This window comes from Chrysemys picta, chromosome 8, assembly GCF_011386835.1.
Source record: "Chrysemys picta bellii isolate R12L10 chromosome 8, ASM1138683v2, whole genome shotgun sequence".
Lineage (NCBI taxonomy): Eukaryota > Metazoa > Chordata > Testudines > Emydidae > Chrysemys > Chrysemys picta.
In genome coordinates this window covers 77,453,184-77,474,295 of record NC_088798.1, presented here as the reverse complement: position 1 = coordinate 77,474,295, position 21,112 = coordinate 77,453,184, and positions in this window count along the sequence as shown.

Here is a 21,112-nt window from a genome sequence, read left to right as displayed (position 1 = left end):
ATAGCTAATGTGGTTCCTATTTTCAAGAAAGGGAAAAAAAGTGACCCGGGTAACTACAGGCCTGTTAGTTTAACATCTGTAGTGTGCAAGGTGCTGGAAAAAATTCTGAAAGAGAAAGTAGTTGAGGACCTTGAGGTTAAGGGCAATTGCGACAAATTACAACATGGGTTTACGAAAGGCAGATCGTGCCAAACCAATCTGATTTCCTTCTTCGAGAAAGTAACGGACTTATTAGATAAGGGAAATGCGGTGGACCTAATATACCTTGATTTCAGTAAAGCGTTTGATACTGTACCGCATGAGGAATTATTGGTTAAACTGGAAAAGATGGGGATCGATATGAAAATCCAGAGGTGGATAAGGAATTGGTTAATGGGGAGAATGCAGCGGGTCGTGTTGAAGGGTGAACTGTCAGGTTGGAGGGAGGTCACCAGTGGAGTTCCTCAAGGTTCGGTTTTGGGACCCATTTTATTTAATCTATTTATTACTGACCTCGGAACCGACTGTAGGAGTGGGCTGATAAAATTTGCGGATGACACAAAGCTGGGAGGCATTGCCAATTCGGAGGAGGATAGGGATATTCTGCAGGGAGACTTGAATGAGCTTGTGAATTGGAGTATCAGAAATAGGATGAAATTTAATAGTGAAAAGTGTAAGGTGATGCATTTAGGGATGACTAACAGCAATTTTAGTTACAAGCTGGGGACGCATCGGTTAGAAGTGACAGAGGAGGAGAAAGACCTCGGGGTCTTGGTAGACCGTAGGATGACTATGAGTCGACAATGTGACGGTGGCAGTGAAAAAAGCCAATGCGGTCTTGGGTTGCATTAGGCGAGGAATATCTAGTAGGAACAAGGAGGTGCTGCTTCCGTTGTATAAGGCGCTGGTGAGACCACATTTGGAGTACTGTGTGCAGTTCTGGTCTCCCATGTTTAAAAAAGATGAACTCAAACTGGAACTGGTACAGAGAAGGGCCACTAGAATGATCAGAGGAATGGAAAACCTGTCGTATGAAAGGAGACTAGAGGAGCTCAGGTTGTTTAGTCTGTCCAAACGAAGGCTGAGGGGGGATATGATTGCTCTCTTTAAATATATCAGAGGGATAAATACCAGGGAGGGAGTGGAACTGTTCCAGCTCAGTACTAATGTGGACACGAGAACGAACGGATATAAACTGGCCGTGGGGAAGTTTAGGCTTGAAATAAGACGAAGATTTCTGACGGTCAGAGGGGTGAAATATTGGAACAGCCTTCCAAGAGAAACAGTGGGGGCGAAGGACCTGTCTGGTTTCAAGATTAAGTTAGATAAGTTTATGGAGGCAATGGTTTAATGGAAAAACATGATTTTAGCCAAATGAATACCGTGCCGTGGTAGGTGAATAGTATAATGGCCAATGAGGGTCAGGCTAGAGACTCTTGCCTACATGCTCAGGGTTTTACTGATTGCCATATTTGGGGTCGGGAAGGAATTTTCCTCCAGGGTAGATTGGCAGAGGCCCTGGAGGTTTTTCGCCTTCCTCCGCAGCATGGGGCAGGGATCACTAGCAGGAGGGTTCTCTGCCAATTGAAGTCACTAAGCCACAGGATTTGGGGACTTCAACAGCAGAGTCAAGGGAAAGGGTAGGGACAGCTTTGTGGCCTGCAACATGCAGGGGGTCAGACCAGATGATCATAATGGTCCCTTCTGACCTTAAAGTCTATGAGTCTATGAGTATGTGGGTCCCATAATTCCCCAGTTTTGGTATTAATTGCTCGGGATGTGTTGGCTCCAAATGCATATGCACCATTTGTTATACTTGAGGTCCCTAAATACCTTTTGTTAGTTGGATTATATTCTCTATTAACTATTAAAGCATGTTTTCCTGAAGCTTCTTCCCATCCTTGTGTTAATATCTTGGATGTTAATCCTTGTACCCACACAGAAATGCATGCCTTATTTGGTACATGAAATGTCCACATTCCCTGACTGTCTTTTATGGCCTTAAAGGGAATGACAGATTCTGTTACCATAAAGTGCCAGATTTCCCCATCTTTCACATTCTTCCTTCTTATCATCCCTTTTACTGGGTTTAGCAACTTGATATTCCTTTATTGAGTTGTGGAGAGTTTTTGTACTGGAAAGTCAGTTGCCTGAATAGAATTTTTTTTTATTTCCTTTCACTTTGCTTTCTTTTAACCTTTTTTCTCCCTTTGATCCTCGTGAAATAAATGCTGCTAGAGCAGTGGTGGGCAACCTGCGGCCTGTCAACGTAACCCATTGGGGGGCCACCAGGCAGTTTGTTTACATTTGCACGGCTGCCCACAGCTCCCAGTGACCACGGTTCACTGTTCCTGACCAGTGGGAGCTGCGGGAAGTGGCGGCCAGGCCCGCACCACTTCCTGCAGCTCCCATTGGCCAGGAACAGCGAACCGCAGCCACTGGTAGCTGCGGAGCAGCCGTAAACAAATGGTCTGATGGCCCGCCAGCGGATTATCCTGACGGGCCGCGTGCAGGTTTCCCACCACTGTGCTAGAGTCAACATTATCAAGGAAACAACTCTAACATGACTTTTGTAGAGGACTTTTTCCAGAGGTTGGCTTCAATTTGTTGCCCACAGTAAGGTTTACTCTGGCTAGGTCTATAATTAAATCTGCACCGTTATCTATCCCAATACTGGAATTTAGACTTTCCAAAAGCTTTTTTAAAACTTTCCCCTCCTCAGAGAATTAAGCCTGGAGGCTGCTTTCAGATTTTCCTATACTGATTGTATATCAAAAGCAGGAAGCATACTACATAACCAGTGAGGCCACTGGGTAATTAAGGTCCTCTTAGCACCTTGGAACACCCAAGAATAATAAAGCCAATATAGAAAAACTAAACAAATTTGCATTCATCTTTACAGTTAAGAAATTATAGTAAAGATTAGTTTACTAGAATTCTTTGAGAGGATTAACAAGGATAGAGACAAGATGATTTAGTGAATATAGTGTACTCAGATTTTCAGAAAGTCTTTGAACCCTTACTGAAGGTTTTTAGGCAAGGTGAGGTATTATAGGATAAGAGAGAAAGTCCTTTATGGATTAATAACTGGTCAAAAAATAAGAGACAAAAGGCAAGAAAAACTGATTAGTTTTCAGAATGGAGAGAAGTGAACATTGGTGTTTCCAGGGGTCTGTACTGGGAAAAGGCAGTACTCTTAAATGATCTATATTTAAAAAAAAAAAAAAAAGCAAACAATGAAGTGGCAAAAATGTGCAGATGATACAAAACTTCAAGATAGTCAAGTCCAAAACAGACTTTAAAGAGTTGCAAAGGGATCTTACAAAACTTGGTGACTGAGCAGATGAAATTCAATGCTGACAAATGCAAAGTAGTGCATGTTGGAAAAACATAATTCCAACTATACATATAAAAGAATGGGGTCTAAATTAGCTGCTGCCACCCAAAAAAAAAAAAAAAAAAAAAGAGGTTCTGGAATCACTGTGTATAGATCCTTCAAAACATTCACTTAATGTGCAATAGCCTAACTGAAAAAGAAAAAGCACAGAAAAAAAGCAACAAAAGTTATCAGGGGTCTGGAACAACTTTATATAAGAAAAAATTAACAAGACTGAGACTTCCCAACTTGGAAAAGAGATAACTAAAGGGAGAATACAATAGAGGTCTATGAAATCCTGACTGTTGTTGAGAAAGTAAATAAGAAAGTGTTATTTACCGTACTACTTTTTTTTTTTTATGTAACACAAGAACTAGAGGTTACCAATTAAGATTGCTAAGCAGCAGGTTTAAAATAAACAAAAGGAAATAAACACAGGAAAATTTACCTGTGGAACTTCTTGTCAGAAAATGTTGTAATGGGCAAGACTATAACAAGGTTTGTTTTTGCTGTAGTAAAAGAAAGAGAAATTCATAGAGGCTATTAGCCAAGATGGGCAGGGGCAGTGTCCCTGGCCTCCATTTTCCAGAAGCTGGGAATGGGCTGCAATGATTACTTGATCATTGCCTGTTCATTTTCTCTGAAACACCTGGCATAGGTCATTGTTAAAAGACATGCCACTGGGCTAGATGGACCTTAGTTTGACCCAGCATGTTTTTATGCTTGTGCCCCTAAGAAGGGTGCTCATTGTATTGAAATTTGAGTAACTTAATCTTCTGGTTTATTCTTCAGATGAAAGCCTGTGGCACAGACAGGTCTAATAATCACATCGCCAACAAGCCATAGCAAATTTCACAGCATACTTCTTGCTTCCATAAATCTATAGGTTAACCTGCAAAAACATAAGCAAACAAAACACACAAGACCTCTGACTGGGCCTTATAGGTTAGTACATACTGTGCATTCATTTCTGAACATTGTTATATTTAGTCCCTTGGCAAGTATAATTGGATTTGATCAGAATGTTTTTACATGTCTCCATCCGGAGCGGTTACTAAAACTGCCAAGGGACTGGTCATATACTTAACTGTTAACTGGAAAGGGTTTCCTTTATATAGGGTTTATTTTACCTTTGTTTACTAATTTTAAGCATCACTGTGTTTTCTCTTTTTCATCAATATTTTAATTATTCCTTTGGCTCTTCCTTTTGTTTGTGTTGATTTCTCTGTCCAAATGTTTTCCAATGTTTACATCAAATTTGCTACCCAGATCTTCTTCTGTACCTGCTCAGGCATTTATTTATTTGGTGTTAACAGGAACTCAGGAGTTCTTATAATTTAACCAGTTATGAATTCAAAGAGGTTAATAACATAACAAAGAAAAACAAATAAATTCAGTACAGAGAACCATTTAGCCCTGGCCACTGCTCTGGCCATCATAGGTGGAAGGTTGGCTACAACAGGGCTAGATTTACAATTATATTTTTATAATATAATCATTGGATGTCATCTGCTATCCGGTTTCTGTACAAGCCAGATTGGGGAGTAGCAGGGGCTTTGACACTTTACTACTCCCCCTTGTGCTTTTAGATCCTGCAACAGGTTTTTTGATGTGGGGAACAGCTTCCGCTGGATAGGAATACTGAGGAGCTGGCTTTACACATCCCCCCACCCCACCCCCACTATCATGACCACTGCCTTTTCTTTCTAGCCCAAACCATGAGAAATTCCCTTATCCACTTATTGTCTGGCAGTGCCACGGCTGCCTTAGCTTTACAGGCTCACTTTCTTTGTGAATAACCTGGTTATTTACAGTCTCTTCCTTCACAAGCAGCCTTTCTGCCAAATTAATCATTCACTTTTCCCATTGTACCATATCTACTTTTAATATAGCTTTTCCAGTTATGCGGTTACAAACCACTGTGTTTATTTAAAATTTAGTTTGATCTACTACCCACAGCAGGTGTTTTAATACTTCAAGTTGCCTTTGCTCCTGTATTAATTAATGCCAGCAACCATTATATGTTTCCTTCTGTCCCCTCTTCCACGTAAGATTTACCAATTATGTGGGGCTGTAATTTGGCTACTAACATTTACCTTTGGGGACAGGGATTCCTAAGGGCAAGGCATTTTTACTGAAATGTGGAGCCACCCTGCCAGGGAGCTGCCAATTTCATCTGAGCCAATTACGGGGATAACAAGCCACAAGAACTCACCAGTAGATCTTCTGTACCTGTTCCCACGGTCTCAACAGCCTTAACTCCTGGTTGCAGCATTGACTGTGATCTAGTCCTTGCCATCAAATCACTTAAAGCAGCTAGCCAAGTCTCCAGAGACTGCCCATCCAAACAGGTCGTATCTGCCCCTCTTTCCTGAAGTTGAGCCCATACCTGTGCTCTCAATGATCCCCCACTAAATACTCCACATCTCCTACTATGCTGTCCTCGGCCTTGTCCTATTTCTTTGCAACTACTATGTCCCATATCAGTGTGGTTGGAGCCATTATAGGCTGCTTGATTGCTGTAGGAAGCCTCACTAATCACTTTCCAAGAAGAACTACCTGCTCCACTTACTACCCTTTCGGCCTCCTGAGCTGCTTTAATCAATTCAACCTGACCTAAATCCATCCAGGATGCTATGAACACCTTAATAGGTTTCCTTAAATGATCATAGATCAAATCTGTTAGCTGTTTCTCCTCGATTTCAGCCAGAGAGCATACCAACAACAACCTAGTACAATAAGCCATAACAGATTCTCCTTCCTTCTGATGTATCAGCAAAGCGGTCCTCAATTCAGAGGGGACCAGAAAGTATCGGACTACCATCTGGATAACACCGTCTCTGTCACCTTAACTCTGCCTCAATTTCTGCCAACAAAGCTGTTCCTTCCGTAGGGCCAGCACAAGTTATTATCAGTTCTCTTTAATCTTCAAGATCTAAATGTTTTCTAACCATGTATTCCAACAGCCAAGACAAACACGTTCTCTTAGTCAAAGAGTCCATTTGTTTAGCCAGTCTTTTTTTAGTTTCAATCAGAGGACGATTGACTTCCTCTTGTGTTTGCCGTGAAGGCTGAAGCATTTTTGCTATCACTACTGGCTGGGCTGCCGGAGGCCCTGGACGGGGCTCCTCTTCCGCCTGTATATTTATTCTTTCTGAACACGTATGGGTTAAAGCTGTTATCTGCTGAGCCTTGGTTACATTTTGTGCTACAGCAGTTTGCAAGTCACGTTTCAGGCTTTTATTCTGCAATTTTAGGTTTTTTTCCAATTCCTGTTCCAAACTTTCTTGCACAACATCTCACTTCTTTATAAGCTTATCTACACCACAATACATAGCACAGATGACCTGAGTGGCTGTTTGGGCTTTCTCTGGAGTGTATCCCTTTTGATATCCCAACAGCCAGTTGTCCAAAATTTTCCCATGCCGTATGGGGACTGAATCAGCCAGACATGAATAGGACCCCAAGCTTTTAAACACCTGTCTTAAACTCTCATCAACCACACCTGGAGGCTTTGGGACATCCCCCTTATCCTCCGGTTCAATGATCCTTCCCTCCCTGTTTGTGTGAAACATCATCGACTCCAAGAATGGCCAATACAATCCTGCCCACCAGTATACTTCCCTCTCTTCGTACTGTAACGAAATCTGGCCCTCGAGCTAGAATTAACATGTCAGAACAATATTTAAATTAGTCGGTTAACACAAATAATTCAGTATACCAAGCTCTTAACAGGCAACCAGTTCAGAAACAGTTTGATTCAGTTTAAAGACCTATTCACTTAGGGTATGTCTACACTACGAGAGTAGTTCGATTTTTTATGTGGAATCGATATTACAAATTCGAACGTGTGTATCCACACTAAGGACAGTAATTCAACGTTGTGAGTCCACACTAACGGGGCAAGCACCGACATTGGAAGCGGTGCACTGTGGGCAGCTATCCCACAGTTCCCACAGTCCCCGCTGCCCATTGGAATTCTGAGTCGAGCCCCCAATGCCTGCTGGGGAAAAAAATGTGTCGAGGGTGGTTTTGGGTAACTGTCATCATTCAACCGTCACTCCCGCCCTCCCTCCCTGAAAGCGCCGGCGGGCAATCACTTCGCGCACTTTTCTGGTGAGTGACAGCGTGGACGCCACAGCACTGCGAGCATGAAGCCCGCTGCGACCATTGCTGCAGTTATGGCCATTGTCAACACCTTGCACCTTATCATCCACCTTTTTCAGAGTCAGATGCTGAGAACGCCAGACAGCTACCGGTCAGTCGTGAACCACTTTGGCGTGGGCAAATCTACCGTGGGGGTTGCTGTGATGCAAGTAGCCAACACAATCGTTGAGCTACTGCTGTCAAAGGTAGTGACCCTGGGAAACGTGGAGGCGATCATAGATGGCTTCACCGCAATGGGATTCCCAAACTGCGGTGGGGCTATAGATGGAACTCACATCCCTATCCTGGGACCGGACCACCAGGCCAGCCAGTACATTAACAGAAAGGGCTACTTTCCAATGGTGCTGCAAGCACTGGTGGACCATAGGGGACGTTTTACAAACATCAACGTCAGATAGCCGGGCAAGGTTCATGATGCTCATGTTTTCAGGAACTCTGGTCTGTTTAGATGGCTGCAGGAAGGTATTTACTTCCCGGACCACAAAATAACTGTTGGGGATGTGGAGATGCCTATAGTGATCCTCGGGGACCCTGCCTACCCGCTAATGCCCTGGCTCATGAAGCCCTATACAGGCACTCTGGACACTGAAAAAGAACTCTTCAACTACCGTCTGAGCAAGTGCAAAATGGTGGTGGAGTGTGCTTTTGGACGTCTCAAGGGGCAATGGAGAAGCTTACTGACTCGCTCTGATCTCAGTGAAACCAATATCCCCATTGTTATTGCAGCTTGCTGTGTGCTCCACAATCTCTGTGAGAGCAAGGGGGAGACCTTTATGGTGGGGTGGGAGGTTGAGGCAAATAGCCTGGCTGCTGATTACGCCCAGCCAGACAGCCGTGCGATTAGAAGAGCCCAGCGGGACGCGCTGTGCATCCGGGAGGCTTTGAAAGCTAGGTTCCTCAGTGAGCAGGGTAACCTGTGACTATTAACTTTGTTTAAAGAGAAGCTGAACCTGGCCCCGTTTCTTTACCCACTTACTGTTGACTATCCTCTGCAGTTACATACCCCATTCACCCCATCCCCCCCCTTCCAACACACGTTTAAAAATAAAATAAATGGAACTTTGTTAATTAACACCGTTTTCTTTATTACGGATTTCGCGGTAAAGTGTTGAAACTGGGACGCAGATTGTGGTGGGGAGCGGGCGTAGTGATGGAAAGAACGCTTCTAAACTCGAGGAATGACAGGCTCCTGCTCCTAGAGAGGTCCGCAGTGGTGGACTGGTTGTTTCAACGGAGCCTGCAACCCCTCCTTTTCGGGACTCTGTGTGTGGGGGCTATGTGACTTTGTGGCGGGGGAGGACGGTTACAGATCCCCTGCTGCGTGGCTCTGTGATCCAGGCTAAGGACCGCTGCATAAGATCTCTAACCGCCCTCCCCCGCCACAAAGCCGCCCCCCCCCCCGACACAGAACATGAAAACCACCTCCCAGACTGACCAGGATGCCTAGTGACTGCAATGTGTGTGTGACCTTCTGCTGAACCTGCCCCCGTGTCTGTACCCTGGTAAGGTGACTGTCCTCTCCAATTACCAACCCCCTTCCAACACACTCTCCTCTAAAAGAACATGACAGAAACAGTAATTAACAGAAACGTATTTTTTATTAGCACCTACACAGTTAGGGGATGAAACTGGGACGGGGGCTTGGGTGAGGCGGGAAGGAAAGGACTTATCAAATTTTTGGGAATGAGAGCCTTCTGGTACTTGAGCAGTCTGCAGGGGTGGAGTGACAGTTTTCACAGCCCCTGCCGCCCCTCCTTCTTGGGACTTTGAGTGAGGAGGGTATGGGACTTTGTGGCGGGGGAGGGCGGTTAGAGATAGACGGCAGTGGGGCTCTGTCCTCCTGCCTCCGGTCCTGCAGAACATCCACAAGGCGCCGGAGCGTGTCCGTTTGCTCCCTCATTAGTGCAAGCAGCGTTTGAGTCGCCTGCTGGTCTTCCTGCCGCCACCTCTCCTCCCGTTCGCTGTGTGATCGCTGGTATTGCAACATGTTCTCCCTCCACTGGGTCTGCTGGGCCGCCTCGGCTCGGGAGCAGCCCATAAATTCTGAGAACATGTCATCCCGTGTCCTTTTCTTTCTCCGCCTAATCTGCTCCAGCCTCTGGGAGGGGGATGCCGGGGTAGGTCGGGAGACAGTCGCAGCTGTGGGATGGGAAAAAGGGAGTGAATTCCTCACAAAGATAATTTTTTGTGAACAATGAACATAGTCTTTCTCTGTGAACAAGACCATGCACAGCACCTATCACATGCGCACTCAGAACAAGGTCAAATTTTTGGCCTTCGCATTCAGTGCCTGGGGTCTTGCATTGGAGATCAGACAAGCGGGGCAGGACAGCGGAATTCGGGTAGCAGGCTGACATGGTAAGCCGTAGACTTTTGGCTGCTTAAAACTTAAATTAGAGCAGTGCCCTCCTTTCACGTTCAAAGCAATGCTCCTAGCGTTGGCCAGTTCCTGCTGCCGGCAATCTGGCAAGCATGAACTCTGCCCCTGTCCCACCCCCTCGCCGCTGTCCCCGGGAAAGATCCCTGTATGCTGCCCTTCTCCTGCCTCCACCGCGTGTCTGTAAACCACCGGTTACAGTTATGTAAAGGAACAGGCAAGCAGTCCCAATACTAACATTCCCCTAATTCAAAGCAGGTCACCATGAGCGACATCACTCTGATGAGGATTTCTGACACAGAGAAAGACCGCATGCTGCGTGAATGCCAGCAAAAACCAGGGCCGTATGCGGCCATGCTCTGCGAGGCAATGATCCCAGAGTACTTGATGATAGCCTGACGTGGAGAAGTTTCCTACCATGGAGGACGCAATAAAGCCACTCTCCCCAGGAACCTCATGTAAAGGCTTTCCAATTACCTCCAGGAGAGCTTCGTGGAGATGTCCCATGAGGATTTCAGCTCTATCCCCAGACATATAGACCTTATTTTCCAGTAGCTGCACTGGCAAGGACTAAAAAGTAGAGCGCCTAGGGCAAACTAATCATGAAAAACCCATTGTTAATATTCCTGTTCTGTTCAAAATAAATGTTTACATGTTTAAAACACTTACCGACTGATCCTTCCCCTGATTCAGGGTCCGGGTTAATGTCTGGGGAGGGTTGGTAGGGGATCTCCGTGAGGGTGATGAAGAGATCCTGGCTGTCTGGGAAATCAGCGTTGTAAGCGCTGTCGACTGCCTCATCCTCCTCACCTTCCTCATCTTCCCCGTCCGCTAACATCTCCGAGGAAGCGGCCGTCGACAACATCCCATCCTCAGAGTCAGTGGTGGGGTAGTGGTGGCGGCCGCACCTAGAATGGAATGCAGTGCCTCGTAGAAATGGCATGTCTGGGGCTGGGATCCAGAGCGTCCGTTTGACTCTTTGGTCTTCTGGTACCCTTGTCTCAGCTCCTTGATTTTCACGCGGCACTGCGTTGCATCCCGGCTGTATCCTCTCTCTGTCATGGCTTTGGAGATCTTCTCATAGATCTTTGCATTCCGTTTTTTCGATTGCAGCTCCGAAAGCACGGACTCATCGCCCCACACAGCGATCAGATCCAAGACTTCCCAATCAGTCCATGCTGGGGCCCTCTTTCTATTCAGCGATTGCATGGTTACCTCTGCTGGAGAGCTCTGCATCGTTGCCAGTGCTGCTGAGCTCGCCACAATGTCCAAACAGGAAATGAGATTCAAACTAGCCAGACAGGAAAAGGAATTCAAATTTTCCCGGGGCTTTTCCTGTGTGGCTGGTCAGAGCATCCGAGCTCGGACTGCTGTCCAGAGCGTCAGAGTGGTGCACTGTGGGATAGCTCCCAGAGCTATTAGTGACAAATTCCATCCATGCTTACCCTAATTCGAGATGGCCAAGTCGAATTTAGCGCTACTCCCCTCGTCGGGGAGGAGTACAGAAATCGAATTAAAGAGACCTCTATGTCGAACTAAATAGCTTCGTTGTGTGGACAGGTGCAGGGTTAATTCGATTTAACGCTGCTAAATTTGACATAACCTCCTAGTGTAGACCAGGCCTCAGACACGACAGCAAACCATCCTCTGCTCCCAAATGTTGACAACAGGGGGCGCTACTACTCCTGGAATGGATCTTTACCGGCTCCCAATGAAGCAGATTACTGTCATACCCATGAAAAAGGTCCACAGTACTAATCTTCAATGCACAACAGTTTATTGAGAAGGAATTACACAAGCGGTAAAGGGTTATAATAAGCACATAACTCCCATGTTAGACATTAAGAGCTATACATTCCCCTTAACGAGTCTCTCTTTCACAAACATACACAAACAGGCCCTACGCTAGCCTCACGCAGTTCCTGCTTGGCAAACAGAGAAGGTGGTTACCAATTTTATAGACGGCTTCTTCCCTCCAGGTCTGTTCTTCTCAGCCCTCTGGTCTGTCTCGGATTCCCTCGAGGCAAGGCCTTGGCTGCCTTGAGACCCCTCTGGATCACAGTCCTACTCGAGCACACGGAGCAAAGTTTTGGCTACTCTGTCTAGCAGCATTGCTTCTTCAAGTGTCAATTAAGGAATCCCAACAGTAATTTAATTTTCTTGATTCTTATACTATTTTTCCTCAAAGGAGACACATGTCTTAAAAGCATGCCCAGTGAGCGTATGGTTACTTATTTTTACCTAATTCGTATTTTTAGGAGGAGACTGCAGAGTGGTGCCAACTGAAAATTACCCCACATTCACTGCCTTATCAATCATTCACTTCAGCCCTCTGCTTGATGTCCTTCAACAGGGTCAAGATGCCCGGTCAGCCCATGCTCCACTCAGGATGTTCTACACGTGTTGTTTGCTTTCAAGTGGACATATTTGCTGACTCAAAGATCAATATTGATCATACACGCAGCCAAGGCCGGCTTTAAGCCGATTCGGGCGATTCCCCGGAATGGGGCCCTGCAACGTCCGGAGCTGCCAGCAGAGCAGGGGAAAAAAAACAAAAAAAAAAGCCGCGTCCTGCTTCTCCCCCCTCCCTCCAGCGCTTGCGCCGCCATACAGCTGATCAGTGCAAACCTGGGAGGGAGGGGTGAGGAGGAGGCATGCTACGTGCTGGGGAAGAGGCGGGAATTTGGGGAGGGATCCAATGGGGCTGGGAGGGGGCGGAGTCAGGGGTGCGAGACAATTCGCGTCCCGGCGTAGGGCCCCACACATGCTAAAGCCGGCCCTACATGCAGCATGAAACCAGTCAGTTTCACCTCTGGCATCTGCCTGATGCTAAGAGAAGGATTCAGCTCCCAGAATCCTCTTTGGCAGTTCAGTCATATCAAGCCATGTTCTCATACTATTCATTCAGTATGGCCACACCAATTTGGCACCATCCCAAGAGCATCCATTTTAGGCTTCTAGCCATCACCTCTCTTGAGCGGAGAGCCATGTCTCACCCCTTCTGACTGGTGCTTTTCCAGGCTGCACAGTTCCCTGCCTACACTGTGGTATCCCCTTTCCACTATGAAAAGGCCAGCCTCTGTGTTTTGCTTTCTCTCCAGAGGCTATGACCAGTGTATTGCCTTCAGTTATAAGTCATTACACAGCTCTTTCTAAGCAAGCACATTTATTCTTCAGGTGAAAGCATTACATAGAAAACATATTAAAAATAAAAACCTACACGCATGCTAACAAGTTTACCCAAGGTCACCCCCCAACTCCAGCAAGTGATCTGGTCAATCCTTCAAACCCCACACACTGGGTTTTCCCCATGGTAACAAGGTCATAACTGGGCAGTTCAGCTGTTTCTTTATACAGCATGGGCCTTTGATCTCCAGTCTCAGGAACAAGTAATCAATAGACAATCACTCTCTCCTCAGGGTATAGCTGGGGTTTTGCATAACTGGAGGTGGGGAATTTGCATTAAACTTCACCCTAGCTATTCCCCTGGAAATCCATTTCATATGTATTGTCCCAGAAGTCCGCTCTTGTCCAGCATATTTTCAATATAGTCCTTTGAACTCCCAGGCCTCAGATCACATCTCTCCCCTAGATGGGTTCCAGGCAATCCCTGCCCACAATAATACATAAACTAAGAATTTAATACAGTGAACCCCAAAGACATTTATATTTAATTCAGTCAAATCTGCCAAGGATAGCCTTCCATTTCTATCACATTTACAAAGCGTTTATCCCCAGAGTATAATTTCCACAACAATTTGGCTTCCTCGCTTTGACACATGGCAGTGACCTGCCTTCTCTTTCAGTTTCATACAAAAGCAAGGTTTAATCCCCAGAAGAAAAGGTCTGGCGGGGTGGTATTTTGAATATGCACTGGAGACACAGTGGAAAAGACTGGCTATCGTTGTATTGAGAGCACCCCTGGTACCATGTTTATATGCTGTGCACCTCCTGGGAACTGAACTGATTGAAAACAATCCCTGCTAGGAGGAAGCAAGTAGGCTGACAGGAGCAGAGGACCTCTGAAACCTCAAATTATAGCAAGACAACACAGATAGATATGGGTTATATCTGCTGCATCGTTGAACAGCCAAACATAAGAAGCTCCAAAACAACCAAAGGCTTACATAGGATTCTGTTGAACAGGGGACTTAAATCTACTGTCCCTTTCATTCAGGAAACTTCACTGAAGTGATTTTCTTCACTACAGTTGCATGAAAATAACTAAGGGTAGGTCTACACTTACCTCCGGGTCCGGCGGTAAGCAATCGATCTTCTGGGATCGATTTATGGCATCTTGTCTAGACGCAATAAATCAATCCCGGAAGTGCTCGCCGTCGACGCCGGGACTCCAGCTCGGCGAGAGGAGTACACGGTATCAACGGGGGAGCCTGCCTGCCGCGTCTGGACCCGCGGTAAGTTCGAACTAAGGTACTTCGAATTCAGCTACATTATTAACGTAGCTGAATTTGTGTACCTTAGTTCGAAGTGGGGGGTTAGTGTGGACCAGGAGTAAGAGAAGAAATTGGTCCACTAACTTTATTAGGAATCATGTGGCTTAATTCTCATTGAGGTTTCAAATAAAATAACAAACAAAAAAAATCTCTGTTACCTTATGTAATGGTTATTCACAAATACTCTTGAATAGTACCTTACACCACAAATAGTTCCATTAATTTCAATGGGGCTAAGGGAAGCAATATGGTCTAGTAGATAAAACAATGGACTAAGGGTACAAAAAACTGAGTTCTAGTCCTGTCTCCACCAGTGACCTGGGGTAAATAACTCAGTGCTTTGGTCCCCATCCCAATCTCTTGCTAGTCTATTCAGGGAGGGATTTTGTAAAAAATATATAAGTGATTCAGGAACACAAGTCCCATTAAAATTATTTAGGTGCTCTTAGCAACAGAGGGTCCTGTGGCACCTTTGAGACTAACAGAAGTACTGGGAGCATAAGCTTTCGTGGGTAAGAACCTCACTTCTTCAGATGCAAGTAATGGAAATCTCCAGAGGCAGGTATATATCAGTGTGGAGTTAACGAGGTTAGTTCAATCAGGGAGGGTGAGGTGCTCTGCTAGCAGTTGAGGTGTGAACACCAAGGGAGGAGAAATTGTTTCTGTAGTTGGATAGCCATTCACAGTCTTTGTTTAATCCTGATCTGATGGTGTCAAATTTGCAAATGAACTGGAGCTCAGCAGTTTCTCTTTGGAGTCTGGTCCTGAAGTTTTTTTGCTGTAAGATGGCTACCTTAACATCTGCTATTGTGTGGCCAGGGAGGTTAAACAAAGACTGTGAATGGCTATCCAACTACAGAAACAGTTTCTCCTCCCTTGGTGTTTACACCTCAACTGCTAGCAGAGCACCTCACCCTCCCTGATTGAACTAACCTCGTTAACTCCACACTGATATATACCTGCCTCTGGAGATTTCCATTACTTGCATCTGAAGAAGTGAGGTTCTTACCCACGAAAGCTTATGCTCCCAGTACTTCTGTTAGTCTCAAAGGTGCCACAGGACCCTCTGTTGCTTTTTACAGATTCAGACTAACACGGCTACCCCTCTGATACTTAAGTGCTCTTGAAACTCTTACCCTATAGCGCTTCATGGTGGGGACTGTATCTCATTGTGCAGTGTCTAATACAATGGGTCACATCTCAGATGTGGTCTCTTGGTATTATCAGAATTAATAATTGCAGACAAAAGTAAAATGGTGGACGTGGCAAAATCTAACCTAAAATGTTATTTAATAGAAAAATGTTGCAAAATAATAGAAACATATTCCATCCAATTTCAATCAGTAATACATTTATAAAACATGTTGTACTATTACAGAAATATACTTCGTTGACTGTCAGTTTAACATCTTGTTTTGATTCTGGAACTTCACTTTAAACATCTGTTTAATTTTTTAAAAATATTTGCAAAGCTTGCTAAATATAACAACCTGCAGAAATTTAGCCAAAGCACATTTTCATCTCAGCCAGCTGAACTGCATTTTACAGATCTGTATATTTTTAGCAGATATACTACCAATGGGTGGTATCCCCTGGCAACAGCTTCAGAAATTAAGTGCAGTTCAAAAGTTATTCATTCCATATTATAATCATTCTAAGAAGAAAAAAGTTGCTAGGTTAGATATGAAGATGGCTCATTTTCATGGCCACAGCTTTCTGTATTTCACACAGTTAGTCTTCAGCTTGGGGATTTCATAAAGCTGTTTCTCTTTAACATTCCTCCACCAGTGCTTGAATTAAGGTGGCATTGTACATTGCTGTGCTTTATATTCAGGTTCAAATAAATTACACCACCTCTTCTTTCAGCTCCCCGAACCAGAAATTTTGTTCTCCAAAATTCCAACTAAATATTTCAATTTTTTTTAATGAATTCACTTACACTAAAGTCACCTTCCTTCTGTGCTTGGTTTCCATGAATATTATAACAAATAAAATTTGCTCACACTGCTGAATGTAAGTGAATATAGGAAAATATTCACCAAAAGCACATTTGAATTCCTAATGGAAAATATCTGTTCTGGAAACCCTGATTCTAAAATTTGCATCTATCCATTGAGAAATATATCATGTGACCTGTGTAACCAATCAAAGCTAATCAACACAGCTCAGATTTCAAACAGCAGGTACTTGTAGGGAACCAAAGATTTATCTGCAGAAACTATGCAGCAAATTATTTTGAATAATGCCTAAATTGGAGTAAACTGTGATCTGTACTTGGACTATTTGTAAAGAGATTTTTACATTAGCTTGTAGTACTGTCCGAAGTGTGCTAGATACTTTCTGGGAAGACATGTTCCCTAACTCAAAGAATTTACAGTCTAATGAATTAATTTACAGTGCACCAGCGCTAGAAATAAATAGTAGGCCCAATGCATATTTGGAACTATGAATGAATCTGTAACCCTTCTACCAGGTGTTGTCAACAGCAAAAAGAGCCAAGCTCAGCTTGGGGGGGGGGACAAGAGCTTTTTTAGAGTGGTACATGGGGGACAACAGCATGAACTTGGGAAAGACAGCAATTAAGAAGTTAATATATAATAGATAAGACTCCTACCTGCCCAGGATGTCTTAACACTGGCCTCATCCTCACTCCTTCCCTTGCAGCTGTTACTGGCTAATGCATTCTAGTCACTTCCCTGTTCTCCAGTTACCCTTTGGTGTCCAGGATTGGTGGAGTCCACAAATACTGGTAGATCCATCTCCAGCCCCTAAGGAAAGGGCTGCTTGGGCTGCTCAAGGATTGTACCAACTAACCCAGCTGAAGTGATTTCAGCTTTGATTAAGAAGGAGAGGGGTTGCTAATCTGTGCAACTTGAGCCCAAATTACCTCAGTACCATCTTCTGTCTCAGCACTACTCCACCTGCTACCTGAGCTCAACTCTCTCCACCACCTTGAAATTACCTTTATAGTGACACTTCAGAGGGAAACCTGGGGCCTATAGCATACAGGAGCTTAAAATAGTCCTTACCTGAAAAGTATTCCTAACAAATAGTGTGAATCCTTTTCTTTAGTCACTCACTTACTAGCCCTGTCCAGGCTCCCTTACCCCACTGTGCCTAACTGCACATGTGGTCAGGGTGACCCCTGACCCCAGACACATTTGGTGCAGGTCTCTTGTCCTTTCATTTTCAAACAGGGACAATAGCATATTATTGCCTCAAACTCAAATGTTGACTGTATTTTAACAAAAACATGCCAAACTGTCACACAGCTGAAAAGCAAATAAGGCCTGACCTAGTCAGTCATTTCCCCTTGCTCGCCCATAGATGGCAGAGAGCTCCATTCCCCCTGGAGTCTTGTCCAGCTGGAGTTTTCAGTTCAAGTAGCACCAGGTCCCTCTTCTCCATATTCACCAACAGGTGTCAACAGTGAGCTCCCTACTCTCCAGTGTTTTAGGCCAGAGGGCTTACAAATCAACTGTAAATACACAGTCTGTGAAACAGGGCCGGCGGGGGGCAAGTGGGGCAATTTGCCCCAGGCCCTGGGCCCCGCAGGGGGCCGCCACGAGAATGTCAGAGGCTCCCTCCCCCCCCCCAGCCCCCGCCTTTGCCTTCCCCCATCCCCCAGTGCCTCAGCGCGCCACGTCCAGGAGCCGCCCTGGACAGCGCTGCAGTGGCGTGGCCTGAGCTCCTCCCACTCAGAGCCGCGTGGTAAGGGGGGGGGCTCTGAGCTCCAGGCTGCGGGGCGGGGCTCTGAGCCAAGCGGCAGGAGCTCAGGTCCCGTGGAGCCATGCCGCTGCAGCGCTGTCCAGGGCCGCTCCTGGACGCGGCACGCTGAGGCTCCAGGAGAGGGGAGAGGCGGGAATAAGCAGCATGGTAAGACCCTCTGAGCCGGGCACCCTCCTAACCCCCCCCCCCCACAGCCCTGACCCCCAGCTCCGAGCCCAGCCCCTCTGAGCCAGACACCCTCCTGACCCCATCCCCCCACAGCCCTGACCACCAGCTCCGAGCCCAGCCCCTCTGAGCCCTACAGCCCCTGACCCCACCCCCCCACAGCCCTGATCCCCAGCTCCGAGCCCAGCCCCTCTGAGCCGGGCAGCCCCTGACCCAGAGCCCAGCTCCCCACCCAGCCCTGGGCAACAGCCACACCACCGGCACCAACCATCACCATCACCCAGTGACAGCCCAGTATGTAATTGCAAATGTATACATACCATTAAAGCATTTAATGTTTTTAAATGATGTATTTTGTGTATTTTCAAATTATTAAAAATGTATTTCACTGGTTATTTTTTACATTTCCAAATATATGTTACTATAGTATTGCAACTTTTTTTTATGGAAGGGGCCCCCAAAATTGTTTTGCCCCTGAATCCTCTGGGCGGCCCTGCTGTGAAAGACTTACATCAGAGCTGAATGTGGCCTACAGAGGAAGCCATATGGCCTGATTTAAAGACCTGACAATTAGGCCAGAGAAATTAGAATGAATCTATGGCCCAGTGGTTAGGGTACACAGCTGTGCTGTGGGAAACCCATGGTCAAGTCCCTGTTCTAATAACTATTTAATTACTTACACAGAGTGGTACAATTTCAACAGGAATAACTGGCTACTACCACCCAGTCATCAGAGAACTCACCTGAGAGGTGAGAGACTATTATTCAGATCCTACTCCATATCAGGCAGAGGGGGTATTTGACTGAGGGCTTGTCTGCAATGCAGCTGCAAAGCTATAGCACTTCAATGAAGACACTACCTACGCCAACAGGTATCCCAGGAGGCAGTAGCTAGGTTGATAGGAGAATTCTCCAATTGACCTAGTGCTGTCTTACACCAGGGGTTAGGTCAGTTTAACTGCATCACTCAGCGGTGTGAATTTTTCATACCTCTCAGCGACATAGTTATGCTGACCTAATTTCCTCATGTAGATTAGACCTAAGTCTGATATAGCCTGGGTGAGTGGTCTAATCACTGTACTAAAGGGGACACCTCCCCCTCCAGCTGTACTTTGTATCAGGCCTGATCTAGTTGGTGTTCTCTGAGAATGCCTACTGGATCAGGCCCTGCAGATGAGATATCTACTTTGAGGATCCTGCTGGGGCTTAGGCGTGAGCTAGGTGCCAAGCATGAGGATTTAGGTGACTTTGTGCATGCCCACCAGCAGAAATTTAGGCTCTTAGGGAACTTTACCAGCAGGACTTTAAGCACTTACAGAGCTAAAGTTGGAATTTTGAGGATCTAAGTTTTGGATATAAGTGCCTAAAATGATAGCTAGGAACCTAAATCCCTTTGTGGACAACAAGAGAACATAAGAATGGACATACTGGGTCAGACCAATGGTCCGTCCTTCTGTCTTCTGACAGCTGCCAGTGCCAGAAGCTTCAGAGGGAATTATTAGAATTATCAAGTGATCCATACCGGGTAGCCCAGATCCAACAGGCTGGCCTTAAGGAAAATGGCACCCTGGGCGAACTTGCATTTTGGTACCCCGGCCCCCATGGGCATGGTGCCCCCCCCCCCATTGTACCTGGTCCCTCATGGGCTCCTGAGGCTCCCCACCTTCCCTTCCCCCTTAACTTCTGCACCTCCCTCCTGTGCCCCTAACCCCTGCACTGTGTGCCCCCTTCACCCCAATCCCTGCACTCCCCTCCTGAGCCCCAACATCTGCCCCATCCTGTGCCCCTAACCCTGCACTGATGCCTCAGCACAGCCCAGGTGGGGAACTGACCTGAATGCAGGGAGCCCTGGTGTTATTTGTGTTGGGGGACTGTGTGTGTGTGTGTTGAGGGGAGAGAGTGTGTGTGTGTGTTGTGTTGAGGGGAGAGAGTGTGTGTATATGAGTGCACTGTCTCTTTAAGAAAGCACTCAGGGTCAGGAGCCTGAAGGCTTGTGTTCAGACACAATCAACCGCCAGCAACTCTGGACCCAGAGAGGCAGCAGAACACACAGATGCCCCCATCTCATCACCCCAGCTCAGTGGAAATCGGGTGCACGGGTGCGGGTGGTCTGGAGGGGGATGGGGACAACCCAACATCAGTCCTCCACCCCCAGCAGACAGGAGAAGGCTCCCAGTGACATTCTGGAGTGGCCGGAGGGGCTCTGAGGAGGAAGGGTGAGGGAGAGACAGGAACAGCAAGCTGCTGAACCACATGGAGCAGGGCGGAGGAAGGGCACCCTTGCTCCAGAGGAGTCACCTGGTCCAGACAGCTGGTCATCCAACTGCCCCCTGCAGCTCCGGTCTCCCCCCACCCCCGCTCTCCAGCACTGCTGCTCACCTGCCTGCCTGCCACCTTCCTCAGCCCAGCTGGCTCTCAGCAGGTCAGGTGGGAATCCAAACCCTGTGCACGGCGCCTCTTTGGCAGGCTGCCCTGGCTGGGGGGGCCCGGACAGCCCACCCCAAAGGCCGTCCCTGAGACCCAGCTTCTGGCAGTCAGAGGTTTAGGGACGCCTCAGTATAGGGTTACTTCCTTGATTGTCTTGGCTACTCACCACTGGTGGACCTATCCTCCATGATCTTATCTAATTCTGTTTTGAACCCAGTTACACTTTTGGCCTTCACATCATCTCCTGACAAGAAGTTCCATAGGTTGACTGTGTATTGTGTACTTCCCTTTGTTTGTCTTAAACCTGCTGCCTATTAGTTTCATTGTGTGACACCTGGTTCTTGTATTAAGTAAGGGATAACTAACACTTCCTTATTCACTTTCTACCCACCTTTCATGATTTTATAGACCTCTATCTTACCCTCTTTAGTCATGTCT